We start from the raw sequence: 7,054 nt of genomic DNA, 5'->3' as shown, positions 1-7,054 counted from the left end.
ACCATCTCCGACACCTATCCTAGCTCTGACAACCCTTCTTGGTCCTTGTTCTCCCATTCCTTGCTCACAATTTCCTTTTGGCGTACGAAGGCTCTTCATCCCACCTTGTCGCACCTATGTCCCTTCTCATTCCTCTTCATCTAGAGCATTTGTTTCCCCTCCACCCGACATCCTTTGATGATGCCATGTTGTTCCGATTCTAGGGCTACAGTCATCATGTGCCACCGCCAAATGGAAGCAAGTCGAGGATAAGCTGCATGATGAATCTACATCTGAATCAGATCAAATTCCACCTACTTAGTTGATGACGAGGGTTTGGGCGGTCTAAAGAGAGCATGCACACCTTAACAAGAGACGGAGATTTCAGAGGATGACCCTTGAAGACTATAACTTCCTGCTGATGTATACATTCTGGCTAGATAAGACTCGAGCCCACCCATGGAGGAAATGCTGCATCAAGGTCCTCCAAGAGAGTAAGTTGGATCATTACATGACTCTGCCAATGATGATGATGTATCATCCACAGTTGGTGAGAGAGTTTTACACCAACATGTAGCATGAACCCTCCACCGGCACCTGGACCACTGAGGTTTACGGAATCTTATTTCCACTGAAGGCTGGTTTAATTGACAAAACATGGTCTCATGATGAGGCGAATGTCATCCTATGGCTAGCCATCGACTCAACCGACGTCCATCATATCATCCGCCACATGTTCCATGGTCTATACTATGATGTTAGCAATATGCAAAGGGGGACGTGCATAGTGCAAAATTGGTTTCCAGATTACTTGTTTCTCCTGGACCTCATTCTGCAGCACAACCTTTGCACCTTTGGCCATCACTCAAAGTGATAGTGCATCCATCTCTAGGTATTACATGCTAAACATCAAGGCATGGCAGTTGACATCCCAACATTGATTTTTGAGAAGATGATCACATTCTATAATAGGCACGTAAATAACACCCGTTTGAGGAAGCCACCGCCGAAGCCTATGAGAGGCTAGCCAGTTAGGGAGCCCAAGAGACCCCTTATTCCTTATGCCTAACTGATCATGGGAATTTTGATGAAGAATAAGATAAATTTAGGAGACCCTAACATGCATATCCAGATTGGCGAGGTCACCACTAAGAAGACATGGAGCCAGAGCTTGACACTTGAGCTTGGTGGCCACAACTTGCTGGAAAGTGAATAGGTGGGCTCTATTCAAAGGCGCCACAGGGCTTGAGTTCGAGGTGCCCCAATTTTGCCTCAAACCTAAGGAGCTAGCACATCTTCCCGTGCCTCCACCATGTAGAGCTCCGAAGAAGAAGAGGAGGACAGCTACTGAGCCCTCCACCTTGGCCACTGCACCTTTAGCGAAAACACCTCCTTTTCTTACATCCTCCACTGTGCCTTAGGTAGAGGACAATTTGAGCCATTTGCACCAGGAATTTTAAAACTTTAGGTACAAGGTGTAGCACAAGTTAGCCAAGACTAGAGATGAGGTACGACTAGGATTGAGGGTGATCTTTTAGGCCCTTCGCATCTGTTTCACGCATTCATTAGAGTCATTTGATTTTCCAGGATTTGCAACTTCAGGTGCTACCCCTAGGCCATCGGCATCTCTAGCTTCACCATCACGAGTTATAGCCACTTAGGGGGTTTCTTCTCCACTTGTCCATCTTTTTCTAGCTTCATGGTCTCACACTCCGACATCTCCTATGCAGTCTCGTGCGCTAGTGCCTCATATCAATATCCTGCTCCACACAGTACCCCACTGGCGAGCCTAGTGGTCATGATTGAGATCAAAACATCCAGTGAGATGGAGGCAGTGATTCTAATGGTGGAGGCCCCTGCACAGGCTATTGCTTCTGCAGGTGAGGCTCAGTCCCCTGCGAGTCCTCCTCCCCTTATGATTGTGCCACCCACTATAGTGCTACCCACTCCTGAGCATTCTATTGAGACAGCCATTGTTCTGTCATCCTTTGTTGCAGCCTCAGCGCCTCTAGTGGAGGAAAGTGTCCTTCCAGACCTCCCATTGACATTTTCTATGACGACCGCCATCATTTTGCTAGTAGATGGCTCGTTGCCTCTAGCGCCTCTTTCCATTGTTATACCTCCTACTCTTGGCCTGTAATGCGTGACGACACCTCTCTCGAGAACCATGGCCATTGGCATGGCAGCCTCATCATGTGCTCTCACCACTAAGACATCCTCTATTTGCTCCACTTGTAACTCCTACCTCCGCGCACCACCTCCTATATCCGCTCCACCACCACCTGCTCTTACTACTAGCATGCCACTTGCCACTCTAGCATCGTCAGAGTCAATAACTGTGTCTGGAAGTTTTTTAGAGGATGATATGACTGCTTCAAGCATGCCTTCTAATGTAGCTCGCAGGTCTGATATGAGCACCTCGTCCAATGATTTTGGAGATCTGGGGGCCGACGACTCCGATGATGACACGGGTAGATCTACTGAGGAGGAATACTAATTACTCCGTGGAGTTTTATGTTCACTTATGTTCTGAGCACTTCTTTGTATTTGTAATGTGCGTGAGCACATTGTAGTTTTTCTTCTTTTCTTTGTATTTGCTATTTATTGTGAATCACCATAACTGTTATTTAGTTGTACCATTGCTTATGTTGTATACATTTGTCGTATGTACTACCCAGTTGATTAATGCATATATTGTGATTTGCTTCTTGTCATTTGTGCCTGGTGTACTGATTTTTTTATTTCTAGTATTCTGGTTCTCTACTGGATGTGTACTTGTGCAGGTACACTTGTTTGACCTTTTGTCCCCGTGGGATGCTTCCTCTTTCCTACTCCCAGGTGTTTTCTATCTTTACTTCAATGGGGACACTGAAGTCTTAAGTTGGGGGTTGTAGGGGCTAGGAAAGCACTACCCGTTGCACTTAGGGGCACAAAAATGACATGATTTTTAATTTTTTAGTGAACATTGTATGTCGTATGCCATGATAACACCCTTTATTCCCTTGACATACTTTTATATAGCATTTGTGTTACAATTTCACATTGTATCGTGTAAATCACTTTATTATGCTCACTAATGATGAAGTGAGTTGCTTATGCATAGTTTCAAGAGGTATAGTCAATTTTATTATTTGACAACTCGATGAGAGTCAATTAGGAGTTCATTCATTTTAATTTTTTTGTATAAGATTTGGTATTCATGTGGTATATTAAAAGGCTTGGATGTACTTTCACATGATTTGTTTCACTTAGATTCCCTTGTGAGCACTAGGAGAACAATCGTGGCAAATATGACCCCTTGTGAGGTTTTGTTGAACTTTTCATTTTTTTTTTAGAGTCATTTACATGAACTCTGAGTTCACGAAACTCAACTTTTCTTCTCTAGATATTCTTTACAAGATAGTCTCCTTATTTACATTTGCTAGCTTAGAGGTGATGTCTAATGGGGAGATATAAACCTAATTTTTGTAGCCTGCTCAAGATATGAGTATTAAGCCACCCCTAGTGATAAGCACAATTCATGATTGTCCTAGATGATCATGAATGAAAAATATGTAAAGAAAAGAATGAGCAGAAAAGGAAGAAAAAGAGGAAAAAAAAAAAAATAGGTAGATGCCTACTCCAAATACAAAATGGCCAAGCTAGGGGCACAACATACCAAATTCCTGCATGTATAAAGCTTCTTCGGGTGCTCTAGTGCCTATGATAGATTCACACATTGGTTTATGAATTATCAATCTAGGGTGGTCTTGGTAGGATGTGGCGAGTAGGTGAGAAGGCGCTAGGGTGAAGTACCTAACACCTAGTTAATAGGCTAGATTCCATTCTTATGAGACTAGTTCACTCCATCTTCATCGTTGGTTCTTCGATGTATGTGAGATGTTTGATGATGATGTTTTTCCTCATATACAAGAGTGACCCCATCTTCATGAATATTTTTGAGAGTATACCGATGAGGCTGAGTCAAGACAACCATTATGTAGGTGTCCAAGGAGGGCCCGAGTGAGATAAATCATTCACTTTACACATGTTTGGTAGCTATGATTGTTTATACTTAGATTTATATGATGATATTAACTCTGAATATGAATTACTGATTGAATCTCTAAGGGTTATGATGTTTTTGATGACTATATCCTATTGAGACATGCATGAGTGATTTGCTTCGAAGTTGTCTTTATAATGGAATTATTTGTAGAAAAGCACGATTGTAATGATGTTATTTATTTGTATGTAAAATGGAATGATTTTGTTACTTGTTGATTCTAATTGAGGTTCAATGGAATAGGTGTTTGTGGTTAATGCCTTGGAAACCCTCACGAGACTATAACTCGTCCACTAGGCCTACCTGGTGGTTTAAATCCTTGTTGTATAAGTTAAGTGCAATCGTGTTTCCCACGAAAGAGGAGGTAGATAGGAATTTTTTAATCTTTTGTAGGTTTCTTAGTTTTTCTTTGCTCGAGGACTAGCAAAGTGTAAGTTGGGGATTGTGATGTGTTCCTAAAATGTATTATCTTAGGCCCCCATTTACCTATGTTTTGTTCTCATTTCCCTTGTATTTATCCTTTCTTATCATAGTTCAAAGTTATGCATGATTTGTTGATGTTTCAAGAATTTGGAGCTTAAACTGAGGAGTTAAGCAATGCAAGAAGCTAAGGAAGTAATTGGGAAGTGCAATGCTCAACCAAGTCTCCAAGGCTTCATTCCATCCAAAGCAACACAACCTTGTTATACCATGTGGTGCAACCAGTAGACACAAGAGGCGACCAGGTAATAAAATAAAGACTCCAAAGTGCTAATTGAAGCTAATTTACTGAGGCTCTCGACTAAAGGCATGACCAGGAACCATGAAGGTGCAACCAGGTTGAAAGAACACAAGCCTAATTGAAGATTTTTCCCGAGAGTCTCAACTAGGGTGCGACTAGGTCGCTAGTTATCGAGGCTAACAATCTTCTTCACGAGATTTCTACCAAAACTTTCCTAATTTGAAATCAATCGATTGTAAACCTTTTTGGGTATAAAATTGAACTTCAAACATATTGATTCGGGTTCCCATGTGGCCCCTATTTGGTTAGTGATAAACCTAAAGTGTCGTTGGGTGCCATTTAGATTAGATTTACCGTTTTCTTTCAATTTCATGTCTGGTTCGTCTTTGGTTTCTTCGAAGGCTCGTGATAACCTTCAGGTTATGAGTGCTGCCACATAGATTAGATTGGTTTCGATTTCATTCTTTGAGGGCTTGTGATACCCCTGGAGCTTTGATTGGATCTGTATAGTAGTTGATTCTCAATTGTAATCCTGAATTTCTAGTGACAGGCATTTGAGCTTTATTTGATGCCATTTTCAATACTTGTCAATTTACAATGCTTTGACTTCAATTCTGAAATTTAAATATCATGTCTTTACTTTCTTGTACATTTAGTTCTATGATTGTGATGAAACCCTAGGGGATAGGAAAGCATAGCTAGGGATTCAATCACTTATACGTAATAAGGTACGATTTCTATAGAGGGTTGCATGTTCACTGGATAGGTGATGGGGATTAGCATGCATTGCCCCTATCATTTTCAAATGTTATGACACATGGATGACTTCCAAATGTCCACATGTCCTTCACCGACATGTTAACACATGGACGACCTCTGGATGCCCCTTTTGTTCATAACTACTTCATAGGAATACATGGAGTATCTATAAGACGTTTCAGTGTGAGAAAGACATGAGTTAAGATGCCTAAGCAAATCCGAGATAAAGACCCATGTGGGTCCCCACATGATATTATGGGCCTCACACGGCTCCATTGGGCCCACACAGCTTGGGCCACCCTTTAACTTATATTTTTCTTTTGTATTATTGCAAGACAACCAAGCTTGAAAGTGTGTGCTTATTATTTATTGTGTCTAGAAAATAGGAGTCTTTAATGTGTTAGAAAGTTGTGAGTCATGTAAGTTGGAGTGTTGAGAAATGTGTTGTATTTATTTTGTCTCCCATGCTTGTATGAGAATTGTTAGTGTGTTTAGTCTTTGTCCCCCCATGCTAGCTTAGCTAGTTATTGTTGTGTCTTTCCCCTTCCCCTTGTTAAGTCTATAGGTATGTCATGTATCATTGTAAGAAGGAAAAAAAAACTAGAGAGAATATATTGATATTGAATTAAAAGATTTTGTCTTTTTTGAAGCTTGTTTAAGTTCTGTCCAGATCCTTATGGTTGAGTGGTGAGAGGCTACAATCGTTCTCCCTGGAGATTGGTGGTGTGAGACCACTAGTTATCCAACGACTCCATTCTTATCCAACTTTCACGACCTCCATCCATCATCCACAAGGCCACCACCAAGTTACTCCATACGGCCAATAATCCACCATTTCATTTGCTGCGTACATATCCATGAAAGTGTGCTCGAAGGATTTCAAATGAGTTCTAACTTGTGTAAAATATTGTCAAATCATCCATAATTGTGATTGTAAAAATCAGCATTCAGTTGGAATATTCATACCTATAGCAATTTGCTATCTCATTGTACTTCAGCTTGATTAAGGAATTCTATGGTGTGTTCTGAGTTTGTGTTGAATCAAACTAAGTCATCCAATGATTTACTTTGGTAAGATTGTTATTTTCTTAACCCTAAAACTGATTGTGAATTCTTACTTGAAGCCCATTAGCCTTGGATAAGAAATTGCTCTGAATCCTTGCATTTTATTTCAAATATGTACGGATCAGGTGACTGGCATTAATAGATCAGTCGGCTGACCTTCTACTTATAACAACCCAAAAATTACACCATTTTTTTTAATAGATCAGTCGATTGACCTTCTACTTATAAACAAATACTATAGTTTACTGATATTACTTCTGAATTTACTAGCATAACATATTTCCCTTACCTAACTGGTTAGGAGGCTCGCCTCCAACTTTATCCTTACGCTCACGGCATACTATCCCCAAAATCCTGAAATAATACATACATACATATTTCCAATAAATCAACTATATTTCTCTAAACCTACATACTCGTAATTTTCTGAATTATAATTTAGCTGGGCTCCTAGAAATATTCACTTGGGTCCTCAACCAATGTCT

This window comes from Malania oleifera, chromosome 8 (genome assembly GCF_029873635.1).
Source record: "Malania oleifera isolate guangnan ecotype guangnan chromosome 8, ASM2987363v1, whole genome shotgun sequence".
NCBI lineage: Eukaryota > Viridiplantae > Streptophyta > Magnoliopsida > Santalales > Ximeniaceae > Malania > Malania oleifera.
This window is presented reverse-complemented; position numbering follows the sequence as displayed.